Here is a 26,334-nt window from a genome sequence, read left to right as displayed (position 1 = left end):
GCATCTAATCATAAGATATAAAACGGCCATAAGAAGATGGATGGCCGTAAGGAAGTAAGTAAGTAAAGGCTTACATTAAAATGAATTAACATCAAGTTATAACAAGTTATGTTTGAACAAAGAAATAAAGTTACAGTGCTATCTTTTGAATTTATTACCCAAAAATGAATTTTAAACTTTAACATCAGGGCTGATCTAGACTCATGTCTTATGATATCTTCATTGTTGATATTGACCCATATATATACATGTATGAAACTTCAAGGAATAACCATAAGATATTAATAATGACAAAATACCTTTAAACAATGAAAATTATTGCAAAAATGCTTTTTTGCGATCTTTCGCGCAAATTTCACCTTTTACCTTTGATATAAGCTTTACCAATCAGTGTTTTTGAAATCAGATCTGCATTGCCGACATTGATTTACAAATGAACATAAGATAAAATTATTTTCAATGAACAAAGTGACAAGATAATTTGTAACAAAGAAGAAATTAAAAATGCTGTATTTTGAATTTTTACATGAAAAATGACCTATGATCTTTAATGTCAGGTTTGACCTTGACTTATTTTTCATTATAATTTCAACAGTAATACTGTCAGTTGTATATACTTTAAAATGAATAAACTGATTAGTTTTACTAGTAGTGGCAAAAATAACCTACACAATAAAGAAAAATCATTTCAAACTTCTAGTTATTTTGCGAATTCTTACACAAATTTGACCTTTGATAATAGGTTTGCCTTTGACTTATAAGAATAAGACCTACATTGCTGACCTTGCTTGACATTTATACATTAAGTAAATTGCTAACAATGAATTATAACAACAAGCTATTTTTGATCAAAGTAATGAGTAAGTATGGTAAATTTTGTGATTTTTTATACAAAAGTGACCCCTGACCTCCAATACCAGGTTTGACCTTGACTTATTATCTCTTCCATAACATCGTCTGACATATATACAGTAAAATGAACAACGATCAGTTACTAAAATGACAAAACAAATACTCTTAAACAATAAAAATCATTACAAACAGGTGATATTACTGCAACATTTTACTCACTTTTTTGACCTTTGATCTTTGATATTATGGTTGACCTTGAATGCTTTGAAATTATGTGTGCATACTAGACATCGCCTAATATTTATACATTAAAATGAACTGATATCGTTGACTAATATCGACGAAATATTATCAACAAGAAGAAAAGTTAAAGAGCCATTTTTTCATTCTTTTACTTGAAAATGACCTTTGACCCTTAATATCACATTTGAACTTGTCTGACTTCAGACGATATCTTTATTACTGACATTGTGGGACATATATACATTGAAATAAATCACGAGCAATTACTAATAATGATTAGAAATAGCATATATATTTCAAACAGGAAGCTATTCATGCAATTTTTCAAACAAATTTGACCTTTGACCTTTGATATAAGCTTTACCCTTGGCAGTTTTGGGGTTACATCTGCACTGCTGACTTTGCCTGGCATACAGACATTAAAACGAATTAACTTCAGTGACTAATAACGTGAATACATATTAAACAGATTAAAAAAGTAAAGGTAACATTTTTCACATTTTTTTCATGAAAATGAACTTTGACCTTCAATTATCAGGGTTAACTTTGACGTTTTGCAATAAGACTTGCATTTCTGACTTTGGCTGGTATATACACATTACATAAGTAAAACTGAGTGACTTATGATAACAAACAAATTTTTAAGAATAAAAATAAATTTCAAATATGTCAATTTTTGTGATTTGTACATAAATTTGACCTTTGACCTTAAATATCAAGTTTGCCCTTCATTCCTTTTTGATGAATTTCTTTGTGCTGACATTGGTTGACATATATACATTTACTGACAATAAGATAGTTACTGTAATAAAACAGTGAACAATCTGGTAGTCGTAAACCTATCCCTGAATTATAACAAGTGAGTTTTACCTCCCCTATCACAAACATAAGTGAACAAAATATAGATAGGCACGGCTTTGACACTTAAGAAATGGGTTTTCATGGAGGATATGAAATATTGTTTCCAAAAATGTATAAACTTCTTTTGGCCGCAATTGTTGCAATAAAAGTCCGTGAGCTCTCGGACCAAAAGTAATACCGCGATAATTTTTCTACATTATTCATGCTCCCCTTTTTATGAAAGGGTATAACATACCCTTCTGACCATTGTTCAGGTCAAATATTTTGTTAAACAAAGAATACAAAACAGGTACTAGAATATGTTTGCCATGCATAAAAATTAATTGATCATAATTAAATTTGGTCCGCCATTTTTATTAGTTTTTAATTCATTAATTGACTATGGAAATTTGACGAAACATTACCGTAAACTCATTTTTGCATGGCGATTTACAAACCGGATAATGTCTTCTTCTGGTCAGTTGGATTATTTACAATTTTGAAATACTGCTCAAAAGCCGACAATGGTATATTTGATTGTTTTATCCCGGTGGACTATTTTAACATGTTCCAGTATAGACGTGCACTGTTGTATCGTGCTTCAACAACTCATTTGTTTCTTTACCTACTTTTACCAATTTAATAAAAGGAGAAGCTACATCACTAAAAATAGATTCAAAATTTTGTATACAGTTGTCAATATCTGAAGGTGAAGAGCTAGATGATATATCATTCGATAAAAATTATGCAGTATGCATATTATGCGCATTTTCCAGTTTGATTATTTTTAGCTGAGTTATTGCCCCTCATTCATCAAATGCTATGATGTGTTGGTCACTTCTCTTATGGCCCTTTGTTTTCAAATTTTATGATATTTTGCAACTTCTCTTAAACCATCGGGCAGATTTCCACTAAACCTTATATAAGTTGTAATTGCCAGGCTTAGTTATACATATCATCACCATGCTCTGGTGTATTGCCTTTAAGAATTGTTACGATTTTTGTTTTGTCATATTTTACAAATGCTGACACTACTAGTTGTATACAATTAGGCTGAATTTCACCAAACTCCACAAGTGATTAGTGTGAAGCATAGTTGTACATATTTTTGTTATGATCTGGAAAAATCATTCTCGGCGGAGTCATGACCCTTGATTGTCAATTCCTTCGATCTGTACTACTATGTTCTCTAAGTTGGAATTCCTCCAAACTGCACACGATTTACCGCTGCCAAGCCTTGATGTATAATTTATTGTTGAAATATTACGGTTCATTGATTTTCTCTGGAGTTATGGCCCTTCATTTGGGGCATTTTACCTTTTGTACATAGTAAGTAGTGGCAGACATATGTTTTCGTGGAAAAAAACCTACTTTATATATGAACTGATATTTAAGAATTTCGTGTTATTTTTGGGGCAACTTTTTGCCAGAATTTTAAGTGAGGTTTGAAAGGGTTTTGATAGACTGTAATCAACATCTTTTTGATAAACGGGTTTCATAAAATATGCATAGGCGCCGTCCGAACCGGACTTAATGACAAAATATCTTGAAATGCAACAATATAGCCTTCGTTCTATATCTACTTATAAGCAGGTCATCGGTTTATCTGGTGGCATTCCTTACTAAAAGTCTTGTAATATTTTCAATAAGCATTTTATTTGATATCTTTAGTAGGATGTATGTTATGTGATTATGATATAAAAATGCATAAGTAAAGTCCTTTTAATTGCCGAAACTACCTATCAGTGTCTTTTCCTCAGGCACATTATAGAGCGGTGGTGAAGTGGTAACACTCTTTCACAACTAAACAAGTATTCATGACTTCGAGCTCTTACTCCTCCAACTAAATTTACTAACATTGAGATAATAGTCCAGTTTATGGGTGGCGCATAAAACCATCTTGGAAACACCTTGGAATTGGATCGTATCCTGTATCGTGCACTGTCTTCATCAGTCTCCTGGAGGAGTCACCAAAATGGGTTTCCGGTGGGACTATGAATATGCTTTCAAGTCATATGTGTTTTTAGTATTTTATTGGTTCGCCAGATGAAGCTCTATAACAGTACATCTTCTTAACTCTGCGTTCAGTTGAGTTTACTTTTCATAATATTTCTTGTTAAGATTAAATTGTTAAAAGTAATGTTCTTAACACTGTAAACGGTTTTGTTTAATGAATACCTTCTCGTTATTACACATGTTCATGTATCACATTAACTTGAAGATGTAATAAATATGAATAATGTATAATAAAAAAACGTAGCAACGCCACAAAACCAAGTCATCGGCGTTTGCGGAAACCGTTTTTCTATTTTAGTAACAGCGACCTTCAACCGAGGCACCGAAATAGAATCCCAATTTTTATATCATTTTAGCCTATCTACACACCAAGTTTGGTGACAGTACTATGCAACTACAATGTTATTGAGCGGAGACAATTTTTTTGAATTAACATTTACCTTTATGAGAGTGACCTCATATACATTCCCAACTTTTGTCTTAGATAAAGTACCCTAATTAAAGAAATAAAACGGAAACCAATTTTATATTTTAAGAAGCAGTGACAACATTCCAAAGCCAGTTCGTCATATATGCTTGCTATACACCAGGTTTGTTTGGTAGCATAAAGTCAATCCTAACTAAGTGTAAACTGTAAACCAGAAACCATATTTGATGATTATGTGTATGACCTGGACCGGGAGTTGACCCCCACCAGTCTGTTCACCATTAATAAGGTAACATAGACCAACGCCTTAATCCAATGTGCCGCCATGATTTTTTAGGCGTAGCTTTCTAAGCCAGCTTTTGACCTACTAGAAGAACCAATATAATGTAGTGCCCCCGCCCCGGTACTGTACTTTACTTGGGTTAGGGTAAAAAAATGTTAAATTAAACAGACCAAGGGCAAGGAGATTACTGTCAGGGGATTTAGTCCACCAGTTACAATACTACAATGTTATTCATTTTGGAGATAAGCGATATGTTGACTAAACTAGGGTCTGGTCGGGACCCTATACTGGTAGGCTGGTAGCTCCTAAGACAAGGCTGGTAGCGTCCAAATTCAAATTTATTTCTACTGACAACGTTCCTTTCGGCTTCAAACAACTTTTTATTTATGGGAAGCCTTAACAATAATTATCAATTAAAACTGAATAAAATAATCAGTAATGAAATATCTGGCAAAAGTCGTGTAGCAGGCGGACCAAGAACCAAACTCTAAAATTACAGAGTTTTCTATGCGAAAAACAGCCAAATACTGCTAATAAATATAACTGTAAAATTTAATGATAAAAAGTACCGTGCAGTTTCAAAGTTTGAATAATTCGTATGGATTTTAGAAGCGTAAATAAAAAAATGACTAAGAACAAACTGACAAACAGCCTGACTTTACGAGAGACGGAGGCAAAGTGATGATTCTAGCGTTCTAATAATTAACCTTTTCGGTATGCATGGTATGCAAATGAGGATGTACTACCAAATCTAAATAAGGCCAAGTCGGAAATACCCGGACAGATCCGTAACCGAGTTGAGGCTACGAGCTCACTTCGGCCGAGCATGACGTCATTCGGAATACGAACATTTCCTTATATGCAAATAAGGCGGAGCTTAACTTCTAAACAATTTTAGTGTAAACAATCAAAGTCGGACAGAAATAAAATAATAAAACAATATAGAACGCTACAAATCAACACTACATGCCAAGTATTAAATATAAAATACTTGACAATAAAAGTTAACTATTTCTGCAGAATATGAAGCGATTTCGGTCCGCTTGTACGAGATTTAGTCACCCGGTGCATACGTACAAAAATCCAAGATGGTTGACAACTGTCAAAATTTCAACTCACAAAAACTTTTATGGAGCTTTACAAAGTCAACAATGGACATTACATGAAAACATCGATTTAATTTAATACAGCAGGTGATTGTTGATTGAACTGTTGAATAACTCAGGCTGACATTGCGTACTTTTAGAAAGAATCCCTGCGAAAGCTAGACTTACAATTTCACTAACTGACACAACCGCATGACATAAGAAGAGTTCTAACATTTTGGAATGTAATTTAGTAAACAACAATTTAACAATGCGACTGGTTATCTTCCAATACCTAGAAATGTTACAGAACAATGAACTGTGATTAAAAAGTAGCTGAAAGATAGCCTGACAACTTTAACATCAAAAATAAAAAACAACTGATAGACCGTTTAACAATGCAAAACAATTGCATGAAACAAGGTCGGATCATGCCTCACAATAAGTTGTCAATTTATAATTATTCAACCAATAATATCAGTTTGACAGGAAATAAGTGAATTCATGTCGTTTATCGGAGAAGTACAAAATATTACTGCACTCAGGAGGTATTGATACACGCAGTATCAGAATTTTACCAGAATGATGACTGGAATCCTAAATTTGTGTATATTATATTACTTACTCTCGACATTTTCTTCCCGATTGAATCCATCACCGAGAGGGTATGAGAAAAGAGGCCAGTTTCCCTTTTAATGCCAAGCAAGGGAGCTATGTACTGTAATAGAGCCTCATCTAGCTACTGGTATCATTTTTCACGTCTTTTGTATGACAAGGCCGGGATCGAATCCGTGACCTCTTGCACGCGAAGCGGACGCTCTACCACTAGGCTATCGAAACTTATAGTAATAAACACAAGTGATTGATATAACCGGCACAGCTACCGACAAATGTCAGAAATTAATACTCGAATTCATAATTCTGTCAAAACAGTAATGCCTTTTTAAATTAAATGTAAACAACGCAATCCCCACCAACACCGAATATCTTTTTTTAAAGATATACTTTATTTATTATTAAGTCATACCATCTTAAACTTGACATCACTTATCCATATACAATTTTCTATCATCTACCTATAAGTTAAGTTTAATTTCAATACATCAATCCAAACTAAGTTATTGAGAGGAAATTGTTGTTTTTTTTAACTATTTAAGTAATTGTAACCTTGTCTTTAATTCTACTGAACCCTTATGCAGTCCCAACCTTGGTCTCAATATAAACAACCTATGGGCTAAGTTCCATATCACTGTCTCAGCCTAAATTAAAATTATTAAGTCTGTCAGGGAAATGTCTGCTGTAAAAACAAATTAGTTGAAAAAAAAAGAAATTTTGTTCCTCACTTTTACAAAAGAGTTTTTGTATAATCAAGTTTCAATAGATTTGCATTTATAAATTCTTAATACATGATATGTTTTATAGTCTATGCATTGCATTGCATTGCATACGCACATGTATTTGTTTTGACTCCGGTATTGTTTATAGATAGTAAAATAAACGAAGATACATTTTTGTTGGAAAAGATACAAAACGGGTTGCATGTCGTTAATTGTTCACCCACATCAGAACAGCACGAACTTATCGAACATTTTAAAATTCTTATCCTGTGACGTAGACGTACAGTAAGAAATATGTACAGAACATTTGTCTAATGTACTATTTCCTAAACAAAATTCCAGTCACAACATGTTCTACGGTTTGATCCATCATGTTAGACCGAATCACACGCGTATGAACAATAGTCTGTAAATGGCCGCATAGAGGTAAACCTCAGCCTTTCATGTTCTGACCTTTTATATGTGTATATATAGACTTTCCGATATCTTCTCTCTAAAATTATATTATTTATTGTTTTCATTCAAAACTTCATCCATATTCAAAACAAAACAGCAGATTCTGAAATATTTTCCAAGTACTTACAGTGGTTAACAATGGCACATAAATGTGGTCTTATTTGGAAAACAAATTGGGTTTTAAGACCGGTTATATGTTATATTGATGTAAATATGTCTATATTCATAGAAAAATGTTTCACCAAATATTTCACGAGTTTATTATATCAACGGCCTTTACTCCGTAGACTTATATATGTTTGATATTTTTTTTATCTTGATAATGGGTTTTGTTATTTATACCTATATATATAGTTCATATTTGATCTGGTTGTGTGAAGGTTATGCTGCAGTCACTTATCAGTGTTGCAGCTTGCAATATAGTTTCGGGAATATCTTAGAAATCGTTCATTTATTTTATTTTAACTATTTTTTCTGCGATTTAGTTTGCTGAAAGGCAATGCATAATGCAAGTAGATACATGTAACAGGTAAGTTTAAAGTTGAGAAAACCAGGTACAACCTGTAATGATTTAACGTAAAGCAATTAGAAAATAAGTTTAAACTAAAACATATTATTAAAAAAATCAAAATATTAGCAGCAACTTACAGGAATTGGCCTAAAATTCCATCCCCATCAAAAACTAGTTTTCATATCCAAATACTTCTCAATTTTCGTCTGATCACCTGCGAATGGCCGGTATCCTTGACTGCGTAGGATAATATTTACGAAAATATTATATCTTTTCCTTGATTGTATTTAAATCAAATATTATTTAAGAGTGTGAAAATCAATCTTAAAGTCCGCACAAAATTTCAGTTTATAAAGTCTCCAAAAATAACATTTAACATACATAATATTTTTTATGAAAACTGTCGATTTACAACTATTAAAAGTGTCAATAAAATGCCACATTGTAGGATTTCTGATTGCGTAAATCGCGTGTTCAAAATATTGATTTTCCTTTTAACTACAATTGTAATCAAAAGAGCCTTTTATAGTTCAACCGCGTGTTTTGAGCCGTGACGGAATGATACACTTTTTCAATTGTTTTATATCGGTATTCGGTTCATACCTTGCTGAAAAATCTCTATACAGTAAGTTGATATGTATGTTTTGTTTTCTATGAACTTGATTATATCGCTGGCGCAATTGGTAGAGTGTTAGAATTAAAAAAACCCGAGGTGCGAGTTCAAGCCCAGATTACGGCCATATGTTTTCTCGTATACATCTTTTTTATATTTTATTTTTATGGAAAGCTGTAGTTAACCCCCGGAGTACTATTCAGTTTTCTCTATATAACCATATATGGCTGTTCGTCTACTTCCCTTATTCATTGCCGGAGAAGGAGTATCCAGACTATATCGTGTTCTTCTCTATCGATTGTAAAAAAGGACGAAAAACAAACAACACCGGTATTGTACATTTTAGACGAAGCATCTAAACTATGCTGTGTTCTCTGTCGAGTTTTGTAAGAAAATAATGAACAACTAACCGCATGTTATACAACTCACTCAGTTTGTTTCGATACTTTGAACTATGTTATGTTCTTCTCCGTCGGTTGTTAAATTAAAAACTGAGACAAAGAACAACTTTTCAACGCGATACTTCTCTGTCACCTTCTCCCACAACATATACAATTATGGAAAGCCGTAGTTCACCCCCGGAGTACTATTCAGATTTCTCTATATAACCATATTTGTCTGTTCTTCTACTTCCCTTATTCATTGTTGGAGAAGTAGACAGAGAAGTATCGCGCTGAAAAGTTGTTCTTCATCTCAATTTTTAATTTAAAAACGGACGGAGAAGAACACAACATAGTTCGGGAGTTGTATTACATGCGGTTGGTTGTTCTTCGTTTCCTTACAAACATCGATGGAGAACACAGCATAGTTTATATGCTTCGTCGAAAATGTACAATACCGGTGTTGGTTGTACTTCGTCTTTTTTACAATCGGTGGAGAAGAACACGATATTGTCTGGACACTACTTCTCCGACAATGAATAAGAGAAGTAGAAGAACAACCATATAAGGTTATATAGAAACAAGAGCTGTCGGAGGACAGCAACGCTCGACTATTTAACAGCCTTGTCGCTTGAATGAATAAGAAAGTTGAAAAAGGGGCATAATTTAGTAAAAAAGTAAAATAGGGTTATGGAACCTGCAAAGTGCTTATCAGCTCATGACAGTGGACAAGTGTATGAAGTTTCAATCCATTCCCATTAGTGGGTACTGAGATACCAGCTTACATATAAGAATTTAACCCAAAAACTCCTAAGTTGAAAAAGGGGCATAATTTTGTAAAATGCAAAGTTGAGTTATTGATCCTTTGCACTGCATGTCATATCATGACAGTGAACTAGTGTGTGAAGTTTCAATCCTTTCCCATTAGTGGATACTGAGATACCAGCTTACATACAAAAACTTAACCAAAAATTTCTATGTTGAAAAAGGGGCATAATTTTGTAAAAAAGCAAAATAAAGTTATGGGACCTGCTTTGTGCATGTCAGATCATGACAGTGAACAAGTGTGTGAAGTTTCAATCCATTCCCATTAGTGAGAACTGAGATACCAGCTTACATACAAAACCTTAACCAAAAAATTCTAAGTCGAAAAAGGAGCATAATTTTGTAAAAAGCAAAATAGAGTTATGGAACCTGTGCAATGTAAGTTAGTTTATCACATAAATAAGTGTGTGAAGTTTCAATCCATTCCCACAAGTGGTTACTGAGAGACCAGCTTACATACAAAACCTTAACCAAAAATTTCTTAGTCAAAAAAGGGGCATAATTTTGTAAAAGAGCAAAACAGAGTTATTGAACCTGTGCAATGTAAGTCAGTTTATCACAGTGAATAAGTGTGTGAAGTTTCAATCCATTCCCACAAGTGGTTGCTGAGATACCAGCTTACATACAAACACTTAACCAAATCGGGACGCGGACGCCGACGCCGACGCGGACACCGACGCATGGGCGAGTCCAATAGCTCTACTATTCTATGAATAGTCGAGCTAAAAACTGAATAGTACTCCGGGGGTGAACTACTACTTTCCTAAATTTTTTATTTAACAACCGACGGAGAAGAACACACCATAGTTTGGGGTATCGAGAAAAAACGAGGGAATTGTATAACATGCGGTTGGTTATTCTTCGTTTCCTTACAAAAACCGACAGATAACACAGCATAGTTTAGATGCTTCGTCGGAAAATCATGGGGAGATGTACAATACCGGTGTTGGTTGTTCTTCGTCCTTTTATAAAATCGGCGGAGAAGAACACGATATAGTCTGGATACTCCTTCTACGGCAATGAGTAAGGGAAGTAGAAGAACAGCCATATATGATTGTATAGAAAAAAATGAATAGTACTCCGGGGGTGAACTACGGCTTTCCATATACAATGAATAAGGGAAGTAGAAGAACGAGTTAAGCTCGATGATCACAGGTGCTGAAAGATCGTCTATAGCAATATCTTACTCCCAGTTTTTCTGTTCAACTGAGAGTACATGGTCAATACATCTACACCAATCTGAAGATGAAACTGTTTGCAAATCCTCACATGCGCTATCTTAAACGTCAAATATTTTTGACTGGCTAACACACCATTAACAAATCGAATCAATGAACTGCACAATTAATTTCCTCGTGGAATGTATATTGAAACAAACGATTATAATTTAAAAACACGTGAACTTACCAAGACTCGAACCTCGAAAAGCAAGTTACTTAAGCCAACGCCATATCCATTGGGCCATGCATTTGCTTAGAGTCAATAATACCTTAAACCGCTTTACTATGTAATACATATACGTTCCTACCCTTTTTTGGCGAATCAACTATCCTGTATTAATTAGTCACGGCTCGAAAACGTGGTCGAACTATACCCCTATATATTGGGAATAACATGCAAAATAATTGACTTTAATCCACAAAGTTTTCACAGTAATTTAATACGGCATTTAGGAATATACACATAAAACAACTAAGAATGATATTATTATGATACTAAATGTAGTTAAATTAGAGCACATAGAGGGGACCCGCGCACGTCGTAACGCAGTTACCGTCAACAACATATAGGGTAATGTGCATCTTTTCTAAAAATACCTCCCAATGCGTGCTCAATACACTTTCGAAGGCCGCGAAACCCATCGCAGTAGAAAATGCGACATTTATAAATCGTCGGTTCTTTTAATCTTTACCCTGCTAAATTTCTAAAATGGACTGGTCCATCATTCAATTTCGGAAATACCTTTTATTTTTCGATAGGGTGTTCACTGAAAATTCACTGATAGAATGGTGAATGATTAGTCTGCACGGATGGCCGTCTGATCTTGGTCTGCACTGGTCACAAAGGCAGAATCACTTGCCGCCAGCGGGTTAAAGGTTAAAATAGTCGCTGTACAGTTGTAAAGTTTCAGTATCCTTGCAAACAAACGTCTCACCTACCTTTACAGCATAAAAAACTACTAGTACTCGTTAACCGATTACTTTTTCAGTACCCTTTGAGGGATGAGGCCCCTCCTTTTGGTATTCACCCGTACGTACAGCTAGCATTGCATTTGCAGTTTCGCATTTGAACGAATTCGGGAGACTTTTTATGTTACGGTCAGCTGAATTCTTGTCAAAGGTTTCAAACAATGTCCATTTTTTCTGTGGCCTTTTGCAATAGTATTTGTTTGGTGGTGACCTTCAGCGAGGGTTTGACTAGTGTCTTGTTTTATTTGTTATATAAAACGTGCTGCAGAGATTCGATAGAATTTCGGGTCACTTCAAAAAAATGTCAGCAACACATTTTTTGCTCGATTTTGATGTTTGCTTTTAAGCCCATTTAGAGATAAGAATATATAATTACAAAAATACAAATCAGTAACCTAGAATTTTGTGTGTATATAATTTTTGTCGATCATGGTGTTGTTGCTGTTTTTGCTGATGTTGGTACAACCGAACATACGGATAATGGTGAGGTCGATCGGTGGTCACGATGATTATTATGGTGAAAGGAGATTTTGGTAATAATGATGGTTAGGATTATCAATTTTATTATTCCTATTGTTACTAAAACAAATCTTGTTGTTATTTGCTAACGATTGTTTTATCTATCAAAATGGCGTTATCATGATGATGAGGAGGAGGAAGAGGAGGAGAATGACGATGACGTTTTATTTACATTTAATGTTAATCGTGTCTGCTTACGATATACTACAACCGAAGGTGATTAAGATGATAGTGATGATTAGGTTGTGGATTTAAGTGTCTATTCAATGATACTTATGGCATGAATATACTTTTTCGAATCGGGCATTTTTTTATTTACATTAAATTTTAATATACAAATATGTTATATTTTAGCATACAGTTATAAAATCCTTTATGTTTTGTTTTTCATTCGTGCAGATATTAGGAAAGAATACACATGCACATATTTAGAACAGACTCTGTCAGACAACGTACGGGAGAATGAAAGAGAGTAACTATCTGTGGGCGCGGAGTATTTGTGATGGCTTTTTTGAGTGCAATGTATGGCGCAAATGACGCCTTTGTCTTTTCGATTTGCAAAACTTTTATTTTTAATGTCCGGCCTTGCCCATAATAATGGCATAAGATTTAAAAACACAAACGAGAAAAAAAGTTTCATAAGAGCAGGAAAGAAATCAAAGAGCAGAAAAGAAAGCAATTTTTGTCGGACATCACGTGGAATATTTCATTCCTTTTCAGTTTGATGAATGCGCTAGAAAGGAACAGTTTTGATGAGCGTGTTTTTCCACCAACTCTAAAACATGTGATTGTACATTTCTCAAGCATATATTGATGGCTTTTAAATTTATGCATATCAGAATATTATGTTCAGTGTGTTGCAATAATTACCGTTTGCATCATAATATTGGCAGTAGCTGCGCAAATGTTACGCACAATCTATAAAATCGCTAATGACGCATGGTATAGTAAACTTGAAAACTCCAGAAAGCTGTGTTTATACCAGCGCAAAACAAAATCATACAACATCAATTTTGAGAATTGCCAACGAAGTTTAGAGCGGATTATTGCATATACTTAGCACTTCATCGTGTGACGTTTTCAACCTGCCGATTTCGTTGTTTCTATGATAAAAACGAGTAAAACTCCGGTTTCAGGACACTAAATTTTGAGGCAAAATTAGCCCAAAATGCACACCTTTTGTGACATGTACCACATTATCTGCAACCATGTGTATATTTCTAAAGCACATGACCTGACCAAAGTAATGGTGAGTAGAAAAGTGACTCGTAACAATTTACTTTTTCCGCAGATATGAGCTGAATATGGATGGATGAATTGTCTGTCTCCCGTTACCTTAATTAAAATTCTAGACCCGGCCATCTACACGGAGCTAGGAAATTCGATTCAAGCAGTTATTTATTTTACACAATAATTACTTGTCCGCAGGAATTCTTAGTTCTATAAACATCATACATAACCAATTGAATATAAAAGCCATTAAAATATTGTAAAATTTATTTCAAATACATGTATGATAAAACTGTTACTTCGCGCATGCATGGCGCCAAATGGTAGGTCATCACGTTCCTTTGATTATACACGCCAGGACCGGAAATGGTAAAACGTCTTGAGGAAGAGTTACATTAGGGCGAAAATGATGGCGAATTATTCTGCAAAGCATATGACCAACTCAATATGTGTATAAAGTATTCAATACAGTTGTGCAATGTGACATTTCGTTTTTGAAAAAACATATTTGATCAAATTTGAAAGCTATATTTCTAGATGCATACATGGCGCTAAGTATCACGTCGAGGTGACGTCAACTGTTAGAATAACTTGTATATCTGATATATTGATAACGTAAAACATAAGCACAGACTCCCTTTTCATGCTATCATTGCTATAATTATTGTTGAATTGCTATTAATAATAGAATTTGGGTCATTTATGGACGATTTGGGTTAATTACAGTGTTAGCTGGATCCCAGAAACACATAATAAAATAATTATTAAGCTACATACAAAAGTAAAAGCGAACCAACTATTTGTTAGAGCAAGAACTCGTTGTAAAATACTATGTTCAAATTTGAACCAATCAGAAACAAGTTCTATAAATAATACCAATCAAAGCTCACGTCTGCTAAGGTATAAATAGGTAGATGGATGACAGAAAGACCATTCGGTATCCAGTGATAGGAGAAGACACATCAAGGATTCAACTTATAATTTAATATCCTAGTACCTTGATAAGGAGGTTATTGCAACTACCCTGTCAGGGCGGATAAATTATTAAAAAGAAGACGTTTGAAGTTCATAGACTAAAGAAGAGCTGCAGAATTTCAACAAGGTATCGAGCTATAGGGCCAGCGCATAGGAGTTTTACCTTAAAGGTAGTTGAATGCTATAGACGATAGCAAATATAGGCTGAGCATCGGAAAGCTGAGACAGAGACCTAGAGTTTGGTAATCTACTGAGATCGTAGGAGAGTTCAAGGTTATAGACGGTTTAGCGTTATTGGCGAAGTACAGCCAAGGCATCGGTTTATACTTATATGGTAGTTGAATGCTACATGTGATAGCATATAGGCGCTGGGCATCCAGGAGTCAGGGCAAACATATAGAGTTGCAACTTCAATTAAGAGGACAAAGGCCGAGCATCTATGCGATAGGACTCGTATGTTGTTGTTTCAAAGACATTGACTGACGGGAACTTCAACAAAAAGACCAGTCAAGTATAGGGTCTTCGGCCTATAGGAGTTTGAGATAATTATTATTAATTGAATATTGTTAGTTTGAAACATTTAGTGATTTGCCTGATCCCTGGAATTATCTAGCTCCTCATAATTGAAATCATTTACGAATCATTGGTACATGAATCATGTAAGCAAGGTAGCCAGAAGAAAATTCTATATATATGAGATATTAGGTCTCACCAGCTATACGTTTTAACAAAGGACATTCTACATCGTTTGTCAGCTAGTCTAAGTCATATTTACCTTAGCGATTGGACCCATTTCATTGTTCAAGATACTAAAGGCGTAGGCACTTCTCTGGGTCATATAACTTGTATTCTGACATCAACATAATATCACTGTGATGATTTAAGCATAGGTAGTCATATAAGAATATTTAATAAACCACAGCCATATTCACATTGTAGAGAATTTTCTCTAAATAGTTTGTTATTCGTTTTGGAAACATTGCCGTTTTATACTCACCTGTTGTCTAAGTTCCTTATTTCTTAAACGAAAATTAGACAGTTTCTTTTTATTACGACATCACAAGCTGAGCTACGTACATATAGCACCTTATGTATGTGTATCTAAATTATGAAAGTAATAGTAGATTGATGACAGAATTTATTACTTTTAGCCATAAAATATCAAATTCAGGTATAATAAATGAACAGGGCGTCATACGGTAATATGATGTCAACATTTTCACGTCAAATTACACTCTCACCGATCCTGTCAATAGTTGTTTGCAACGCCTAACTGCATTCTCAACTGAAAAACAGATCGAACCACGATAAAATTATATCATTTTGCCATCCAGCTGCTAACAAATCAACATAGACGGCGCGTATGTAATAATGTTGTTGTTTTACCATAATCAGGGAATTTTCTGCAATGATTAAAATATTGAGCTTTGTTAACATTACATTTCGCAGCCTGGAAAGCCAAAACTCAGAACCCGAAAATCAAAACTAGAAGTTAATAGATAAATTGTTGATTGTTCTAGGAATATGGTCATCTTAAGACGGCAAAATATTTATATCATGATAATATATTGGCTGATATTTGCATCTGTTTCTTGCGTTGGTAATCTGCTTTTTACTGCATTACACGGTAACCCGTCGACGGATCTTCATGAACTTAATACAAATATAAATCACTAAATGACAGAGTTTTCCCCTTTGATTTTGTATAAAGTAGGAACCAACAAACCCTTTTGTACATAACTTGTTAATATCTGGAACTTAAATATCTTTCAAAATATAGTCCCCTCATTCACAAAAGACTTATTCGGCGGGGGATATCACCTCACTGCATTTGCTTGCTTCTTTCAGGACTGAACTATATAATTATCTCAATCAAATATATAAATGACATTTTAGATGTATTACAAAAATTGTTAATGCAATACGAGTTCCTGTACTAAGACGTGCTTTTTGTCAACCTTTCAAACTCTCAAAAACAAATTCATTTGGGCTTCAGAAAACAGGATCGTCAACAACACTTTAGAAAGCTTAAGACCGGATCTTCGTGAACTTTTCTACAGTTTTATGATACTTTTATATCGGTAGGAAAACTCAAAAGCTTTATTCAGTTATTATTTAAAAGATTCTTCCTTTATGTAAAAACATTAATTGTTATGGATAAACCTTGCAGTTTACAGTTATCTGATAATAGAATAACATACGCGTTTGTGAAATTCCTAATATATTTTTATAAATTAGTTGGTATTGCAAATGTACTGATAAAATGATATTTATAGAGCAAACCACCTTCCTTTAAACTCATACTGTATCGTTAAGAAACAAAGAACACCAAATCAGTTCAATATACTTGTATTATTTGGTAAGAAGCACTTCGGTGATCTGTGTGTGTATCAGTACATGTACATTGACAATACATCACAATACTAAACATCAATATACATAACTTATTATCATACAAACATTATACATCATCATGATTATCATACGTCATTCATACATCATAATAATAACATATAACATGATAGGCATTCAAAGCGTTATGTTCGATTAAAATCTACAGATCGTCGAAATCAATCGAGACATTTAAGAAAAGTCTAATGATTGCCCAAAGCTGAATGACAACTTACATGAAAACGTGAATCCCTTAACATCATATGCTAACATAATGTTTTTATGAATACAGAAATAATATTTCTATATGAATTAACAAAGCAACTTGATTTATCTCTAAAACGGCCACTAGATAATATCTTTAAAAAACTTAAATGTATACGATTATTTTGATTTCTATGGGATAACACGCGAGATGTATTTTGCCAAAAGCTATATCAAGGTCAGTAAACAATCTATATATACATTACGGTGGTATACGATGATACGGTAGTATGTTTAAGACATGTTTTCTTTTATCTATTTTAAGATTAAATTATGTTGTCCACACGACATACTTTCTCAGTCGCACGACCTCTTATCTGGTACACACGACATCTTATCTCGAGCGCACGGCATCTTATCTCGTGCACACAGCATCTTATCTCGTAGGTACGATATGTTATCTCGAGCGCACGACAAGTTTTCTCATGCGTTCAACATCTTATCTCGAGCACACGATATCTTATCTTGTGAGCTTGACATCTTATCTCGTGCTCACGAGATAATTTAATCTTATGAAAAAATAAATGCATGTCCTAAAGATACCACCGTATATAGGTGATTGATAGATATTGATTTTGGTCAAAAATATTAATGTACGGGAGTCAATCCAATCAGCCAGAATTGCTTTAACACAATTAATAATCAAGGGAGAGAATACTCACTATTTTTACTTAAAAGCTGACCTTGCGGATGCAATAGCAAGTGTCCTTCCGGTTAGGACATTTAACTGATAATGCATGAGCCAAAGCAATGAATGAAGAAATACAATGAACAAGACCGTATAACATCAATCCCTAAGAATATATCTTAATTTTAGACGAACCCGCCAATTTTATTGTTCGACTGCGTCCGAAAATGTGGAAATGGAAATGCAAATATTTGAGTGGTATTTTTCAACGACAATCTGCAACCTAGAACACTGTGGAATATCCAGTGAAATAAAACGCAATCATTTACATTCAGGATATAATGTCCATTTGATAAATCTGCAATACTGATTGCCTCTAGTTGCTTGTAATCTTTTATTTTAATACTAAAATATCAAACACAATTAACTACCTGTGTATAACTTTGGGTACAATAGTGTTTTTATGTTTAGGTAACTTTTCCCTATTCACATACGTCACATTCTCTATTTGAAAGATATAAAAAAGTAATATATTAGAGCTATATTTAATTTATTAAGCTACTTTACATTCCATTTTACTGTGTGAATAACGCATTAGAGTCTTTCGTCATAGTTGCCAGACAACACGGCTGCTTGGTAATAATAAATATATGTACTTCATGTCACTAAATCATCTTTTAAAATTATCGTTTCATTATTGAATTGTCTATAATTTTAAAACATAAACACAAATCTGGAGACACTTTATGTGAGGGATTTAGTAATATTGTTTGATTTTAAACTTCAGAGAAGCGTTAATTTGTTCAACCCGTATGTACTCTTCACTCTAAATACAATGAATGCATTTGATAGAATTAAAACCTATGAATAATACTTCAAATATCTTTCTGGCATCCAGTACAATTTATTTTGTATCACTGCTGTGATGCTGTAGCTGGAAGACTAATATACAGTGTTCTCTGTATTTCGGTAGGATTAGTCTACATCGTTGTCTTTCAAAGCAGAACGATGGTGCAAGAAAACTCTCTAACTGATCAACAATTGTTCCCAGTACTTGTTTACCGTTATAATCAACCTGATGCACACGTCCTATATTGTCTAATACAAGTACAGTACCATCACCAACAACACATACATCTAATGTACTATTCCATACATCAGACTTCAAAGTGAATAGATGGTTTCCTTTGTTATCTATTGTTACAAGACCGCCATTACCAATTGTAATATAAATACGTTCACCGTCATCACTGACAGCAATATGGGTCAAATACGTATGTTTTATGTTGGAAAGAACATGTTTCTCTTGAAAGTCTCTATTATAGGTATATACACGGTTATCACCTATGACATAGAGTGTATCACCATGACAAGCCAGACCGTAACATCTGTGGTCAAGCTGTACCTCATGCTCAAGCTTCATCTCGCCTGATACATTCACATACTGAATTATACCAGTCTCATTACCGACAACAGCTCTATCGTCACCAATATAACACATGGCAGTCCAACTATTGTACTTATTGTTACAAAGACAGTGACTGACGACGTTGTACGAACTGTCAAGTTTCTTCAGCTTTCTGTTACTATAATCAGGAAGAAGAATGCTACCATCTGGAAGCATACGGATACTGCGTATGAAACAATCTTCTTCATCATTGTCGTTTCTGTTCATGAAAAGATTCTCTATCCGTACATTATACTTTCCTATCATACGCTCTACGACAAGACTTTGATTCTGTTTCCCGTAAGACCTTTCTGATACGACTTGCTTTATCCCAACACATGATCTGAAAGTATGATAAAAACAAGGTTAGGTAAATACACAATTGTCTAATATGAACAATAGTCCAGCACATATTACAATACATAAACACATTTTAATTCATTATCCCTTTCACTGCCTACAAGACGGGTATACCCGTCCCACTTCTATGTCAGCCTATTTGCCTACAAGTTACCCGTCTTGGGATTTCCCAACATTCCAACCTATAAACAATGCAAATGACGTCACATGAATTTATACCAGAGCAACCAATCATATTAAAAGAATGTTTTCCATCCGTGTTTGCTGTTGTATTTTTAGAATACTGTACACAGGAAATCCCATAATGACCTAAGTGACCTGGTAAATTTCCATATTTCAAAATGGTGGACGGTGATTCAACTGCAGGATAAAGTAGACAAAACAACTGCAATATTCCCTCTAAACTTTGAAGATTCGATAAGGAAATTGGGTACTTCATATTGCTTTGTTTTTTTAAATACAGATTTACAAACCAAGCAGATTCTTCAAAACATTATTGCTGTTTACGGTCATTCTTCCCCATCTAGCCCCTTCGCTGTCTACATGTATGACGGGTATACCCGTCTCACATATACGTCAGCATATTTCAAACTAAAACAAGATTTTTTTAGAATAAATCTGTTCATCTGTATGCATTTATTATTTTTCTTTCTAAAAATTATAGGTTTGTATACTTTCTGTGAACAATAAAGCCTCTAAACTATTCTGTCAAAACAAAGGTGATTTTCAGGAAAGTGCCTTGGCAAATACAGTGTACATTACGTAATCGGGTCCTCGGTAGCAAAAGAATATCAATAAAGACATTTATTATAATACTTATACTAAAAAGCATTATAAAATCTTTAGACATTTTCACATGTGTAAATGTTATCTTATTTACAAAAAATAGTATGGAATGTATACTTGTCCCACTTAAATAATACATAAACTGTTCGAAAGTCATTAAGTAGTTCATTTAAAGATAAACTATATTTTGACTTAATTGTTATTGTTCCCTATAAATGTATATCTTCTTTTCCATATACTTTGAGTCGTGATAATCTAGTTTTTTAGATGATATGAACATCCTATTTTAAGGGTAATTATTATAATAAAGATTTTAAGATATTATATAAATGTTGCATTCTTGAGAGGGTTTTATGAAGTATATTCACCATGAGATAATAGGGTTATTATAACAGTAGCTCGATCTGGGATGCTGTATTCTGCTCGAGTGGATTTTTGCCAGATCGGATCTCACGAGATCTAGCTACTGTTATAATGACTCTTTTATTATATACCTCTAACTTTGTGTTTGTTGTTTTGTTATTGAACGAAATCTTCAATGTTTATCGATATTAAAAGTGAACTTAGTGAAGATTTTATGTGCGCTATTTATAGAACTGTGTCAGGTCATGCATATTAATGAAAGTAGTCCGGCAGCATACAATACGGAAGGTACAATACGGAATTTAAAAGGTACAATACGGAATGTTTTTCTGCCTGTTCATATTTAATTGTGAAATACAAGCCGATTCTTTACAGAATATATTCAGGTATATAATAGATATGAATATCGATCGAGGCGTAAGCCCGAGGGTGAACATTTATAATTCCGAAAACATAGAAATTAAAAATAAAGAGTATATTACATGACTGTATTTTCATACTGAATTAATTAAACGAGTTGAATAAAATGATAAAATGTGAGGCTCAATGTGGAAAAACTCAAAAGTATTATTCTTTTTATCACATGTTAATTTTTCATACTGAAACATAAAAAGTTCTTCTTTCTTTACCTATTACAGACAATGTCAATTCGACCAACGTTTCTATTGTTAGAACGACGTCAAAGCTTTATTACAAAATTGTAATTCACTCCCGCGACGTCAAATATGTGATAAATTGGTCTATAGTTTATGACGTCATAAAAGTGCCAGAACTATGTGACGTCGTGTAAGTGCACGTTAGTTTAGACAAGGTTTTTTACTAGGGAAAGCCCTGGCGCGTGCTCGGACAAATTTCCACTTTCCCCGCTAGGCAGGCAAGAAAAATGGGTTTACATTATTGGATGACTAACAAAACGAGTTTAATGATTTATTATCATGATCAATAAAAAGTAAATATTAACACCAAATGAAATCATACTCAGAAATTGTGATGAATTCGATGTAAGAAATTGTTCCTTCTCTTTTTTTGATAATCGTGTCTGCCATTAGACGAACGCCATATATCAATATAGATAATTGCCTACCAGCCAACTCGTCAAACGGGAGAAATAACAATTAATATAGCAAGCACAGAAAACCAAAACAGCGATGTTTGGCATATGATATTAACTAAATGATAAAGTCATATGCGCATAAAGCTGAAATAGAGGTTTTGCGCTCGAGATATTAAATCCCTGACAGATATTATACATCAATAAAGTTATTAGTGTACAAATTGAGAATTTGCTTTGAGCATTTATGTGAGGTATAACATTACATATTAAACGTTGCAAAATTCAATATTTATACATTTCTTTTTGCAATAAATAGAGTAAATGTAATGTTATATTTGAAAAGATTTCAAATATTTAACTGATTGCCCGGTGGAAACACATCTGTGTACTGAGTGAGTACTGACGACCAAAACTAACGATTTAACGTGTTACACATAAAAATGTTTTCCATACGCTTCCGCTTCCGTCATTTTTCTTGAAATACTTAATTTTGGCAATGATATGATAGATTTAACCTTTACTGATTTTAAGTATCTAGTTAAATCAGTAAATAATATCACCGTTGTTTTATTCTTGCATAAAACCTTTGTTTTTTGCCGATCTCGGGCATGCACAAACAGGGAAAAAAAACGTGTACAAACAAGGAGATTCTCGTGAGCACGCGCTGTTGGTGAACGTTTTGAATATGCTGTTGCGGGTCCAACGTAAGCAAATTATGGATCCCGAATCAATTTTGGCCGAAGTCGAAAGGTCCGAGATTTATGAAATCTTTTCATCTGCATTTTTATTAAAAATATCATTTTTCAACCTAACTTTACTTTAACTTGTAATAAGCGCTACCTCTCTTGATACGCGACTGAATTGACGTTCCTTATTATTGTATTATTACGCGTATTAGACTCAAAGTAAGTTTACACGCCGCGATTTAATCCCTGAAAATGATAGGCAAACAATATTTACAAAAATACAATTTCGTTTTCCAAATTAATTTGAGTCGAGAAAGTTGACATGCTAACTTTAAATCTTACACTAAAACTTTTAAAAAATGTTTGTGTCTACTTTACACATCTATGCAGTCTACTGATGTAGTGATGGTGTGTAATGTAAAGCATAAACATGACGAAGCGTAAAGTTTGAAGAATTTTTCCATAGTTAATGAACATTTGATGAACAGAAGGTATTTATTATATATTTTTCAATTTATTTGTAGATCTCACCAACCATGTTTGAGTTTATAAATCCAATCTAAGTTGATTATATCGATGTTGGAAAAATTCAAATTTTTGTGTTTATCAAACTTTAATCGCGATGGGGTGGGGTGCAAAGCAAAATTTTCTAGTTATAGGCCTAGAGATTTTATTTTTAACGACATGAAGAATATAGGTATCGATACCAGTTTCTATTAAACGATAATATTTACATTTAAAAAGCGTAAGGGACAGACTATTAATTTAAACCAAGCAGAATTGTATTCTGTCGGCACCTCACCAGCAAATTGTCTAAAGACAGGATGCCGTGTACAGTATGCCCTTTTCTCATAATTCCGAGCCTCTAAAGCTAAAGTTCCTACCGATATATCGGAAAAAGGGGAAGTCATGCTTATTTTACATATATTTAATATTAAAGAAATTACCACAACAAGAATGTCCTTTCGACATGTATAAAATATGCACTGTTTCTGTATGCCCTGGAAATGCATAAATAAAACATGTGTCCATAACAACCTGAAACGGCCGACTTCGATCGGCTAATGTCAGCTGAATAGTCTTGCTTTTTCGATATTTCCAGCACTTTAGTTGTGTTTTATGCAAGAATAGCGATAACACACGTTTGTTTCGTGAAACAACATCTGCAGAATCCCTCGGGCTATGTTGGTGCACTCGCCCTACGGGCTCGTGCACCAACCAATCCCTTGGGATTCTGCAGATGTTGTTACACAAAAAAACGTGCGTTAACCCTCCAATATCAGCTGTCGTATGAAGAGAATATGAGGTCGGAATAAACTTGCCGTTACCGACAGGTGTATAAAGCTTACAATGGGCAAACAAATCCGCTAGTACTTTCTATGTAAGAATACCGCATATTATCTTTTTATCAGCATTCCAGTCTTTCACTTTGTGCGGTACTACCTTAGTCATGAATGTTTCTCTATAGGAAATCAAAAATACCAAAAATGGTGTAACCTTAATTCAAGAAAACCATAATCACGTGACTGAGACCTGTAATAAAAAAGCGTACGCTGATATTGCGCAGGTAAACATCAGGACATACCTTATTCAACATTCATTTCATTCAACAGTTTACACACAGACTTGGAAACATGTAAATTCACAGACATGTCTTTTCATAATGCTATTATCTGGTGTAAAAATGGCCTTTACCAGTCGGGAAAAATGGCATTATATACTGACATGGACTGTATTCGTGTAGACCGCGAAGGCACATCCGGCGAATTTGTACCATTGTATCCAAAACAGTCATCCATCAACAGGAAATTAACTGCAGCATATTAAATTTCGTTAAACAGTAAACCTGTTATTAAAATAACAGAATATATATTTGCTACGTTTATATAACAATATATTTGATATACTCCTTTGTATAGATATGAAAATTATATGATATATTTTTCTTTCTTTTCTGTTAATATAAGCTTGTATTGCATGTTTTTCATGAATATTTGAGAATTATCAAAGATTTGGACATAAACTTCTTACTTCGATTACATGTTTATATATTTCTATACCATACTATTATTGTACTTCTTGAATCGTATTTTATCATTAATATCTTTGAGTTATTATAATAAACTCTTTTTTTCTATTATAAGCTGCGAAGTTTGTGTTCGTATATATTCTTTACTATTTTAACACAATCTGTACCCCTAGAGGGAAACTACATAAGAAACTAACTGCAGGAATGCGCTAGTCATGGGATTCGTCATTTGCTCTTTTGGGTGATACTTGTACATGTGTTGCTGTGGCGTTACCAGCGGTAACTGTGTTAAAGTTTGTAAATGTGTCCGTTTTTCAAGACTTTGAAGACTCATGACAGCAACTCATTATTCCTTCTTTTATATTTAGCGCGCATCTATTTGACGTTGTTGGCGTTTAACGTCTGGCGCCTTAATCGCGACGTCCCTTTTTGACGTACTTCCTGTGTACTTGTTTGTACTTGAATGGAGTTGATGTCATACAGTCATCGGAACCTAACGTACTTTTAGTATTGATGTCAATCCCGACATTTTGGTCCCGCGAGCTGGAAACACAGCCTAAAAAGAGAAACTTTTGTAACAGTTCAAGAGTAGATTTACCGTTACAGTCGCAAAGATGGATTTGACGAAACTACGAGCTCTTGTTGGGAAATAAAGGCGCAGTTACAAAATTAACTTCAAAGTTATAACTTAGTAACATTTCTCTCAAATTCGGCATTCCAGGGATTACTCTTAGGCTCATCTACAGGGTATGGTAACATATATTCAATGTCTTTAAGAGATCTGATGACCATCTTTTTTTCCATTTTTAGTCTGTTTAACGAATATCCGGCCGTCAATTGTCCAGTATGAATGCATGCGGCCATCTTGGCGCGCTGAGATTAACTCCTCGACGATCGACTGTCTTCTTTTCGTCAGATCTTCTGAAACAAACACTTTGTAACCATTTGATTTTGTAGATTTAAGATTTTTCTGGCTCATATATACATTTTTTTTTATTTTCCAATTACGAAATTTACAAATAATTTGGCACTTTCCATCTTTCACTTTGCCAATAGTATGAGATCGGTCAATATCATTTACTGTTATTTTTGGTTCAACACGGATTATATTGTTACACAGGTCAACCACGATCTTGTCGGTTGATTTATTTGCTTCTGCCGGTACCCCATGGAATCTCAGTGAAGTACGGCGCCCGTACTGCTCTGTCTCATCAATATAACCGAAGGCTGACGAAACTTCATTGTCAATTGATCTGAGTCTCTCGACCAAAGTTCTCTATTTTCAGATTTTAAACTTTCAATCTGTTTATTTTGATGATCGATCTTCTTGTTTTGATTTTCATCTTTTGTTAATAGTTCAGTATTCACAGAACTCATTTCATCTAATTGTAACTGAAAAGTTTGTGATGATGGCTTTAGAGAATTCTCAATAACTGAAGTTACAAGTGGGACCATTGTGGCAGTAAGCGCATTTGTAACAGCTTCACTAGAAACTACCTAGGGAACAAGTTGCGTGAGGTCAAAAGTTTGATCCTGGCAAACGTC

The 26,334-nt window shown here is 34.1% G+C and overlaps 1 protein-coding gene across 1 annotated transcript in view; it reads right to left on the bottom strand.

Moving 5' to 3' along the window:
• The window catches only part of LOC128553183 (uncharacterized), a gene marked incomplete at its 3' end in the record, with an annotated part of 48,839 nt that extends 40,314 nt beyond the window's left edge, over positions 1-8,525 (bottom strand). Inside the window, 1 exon segment of the mRNA XM_053534301.1 lies at positions 8,188-8,525.
• Positions 8,526-26,334: the final 17,809 nt, after the last annotated feature.

This window comes from Mercenaria mercenaria, unplaced genomic scaffold (genome assembly GCF_021730395.1).
Source record: "Mercenaria mercenaria strain notata unplaced genomic scaffold, MADL_Memer_1 contig_3566, whole genome shotgun sequence".
Lineage (NCBI taxonomy): Eukaryota > Metazoa > Mollusca > Bivalvia > Venerida > Veneridae > Mercenaria > Mercenaria mercenaria.
This window is presented reverse-complemented; position numbering and strand designations above follow the sequence as displayed.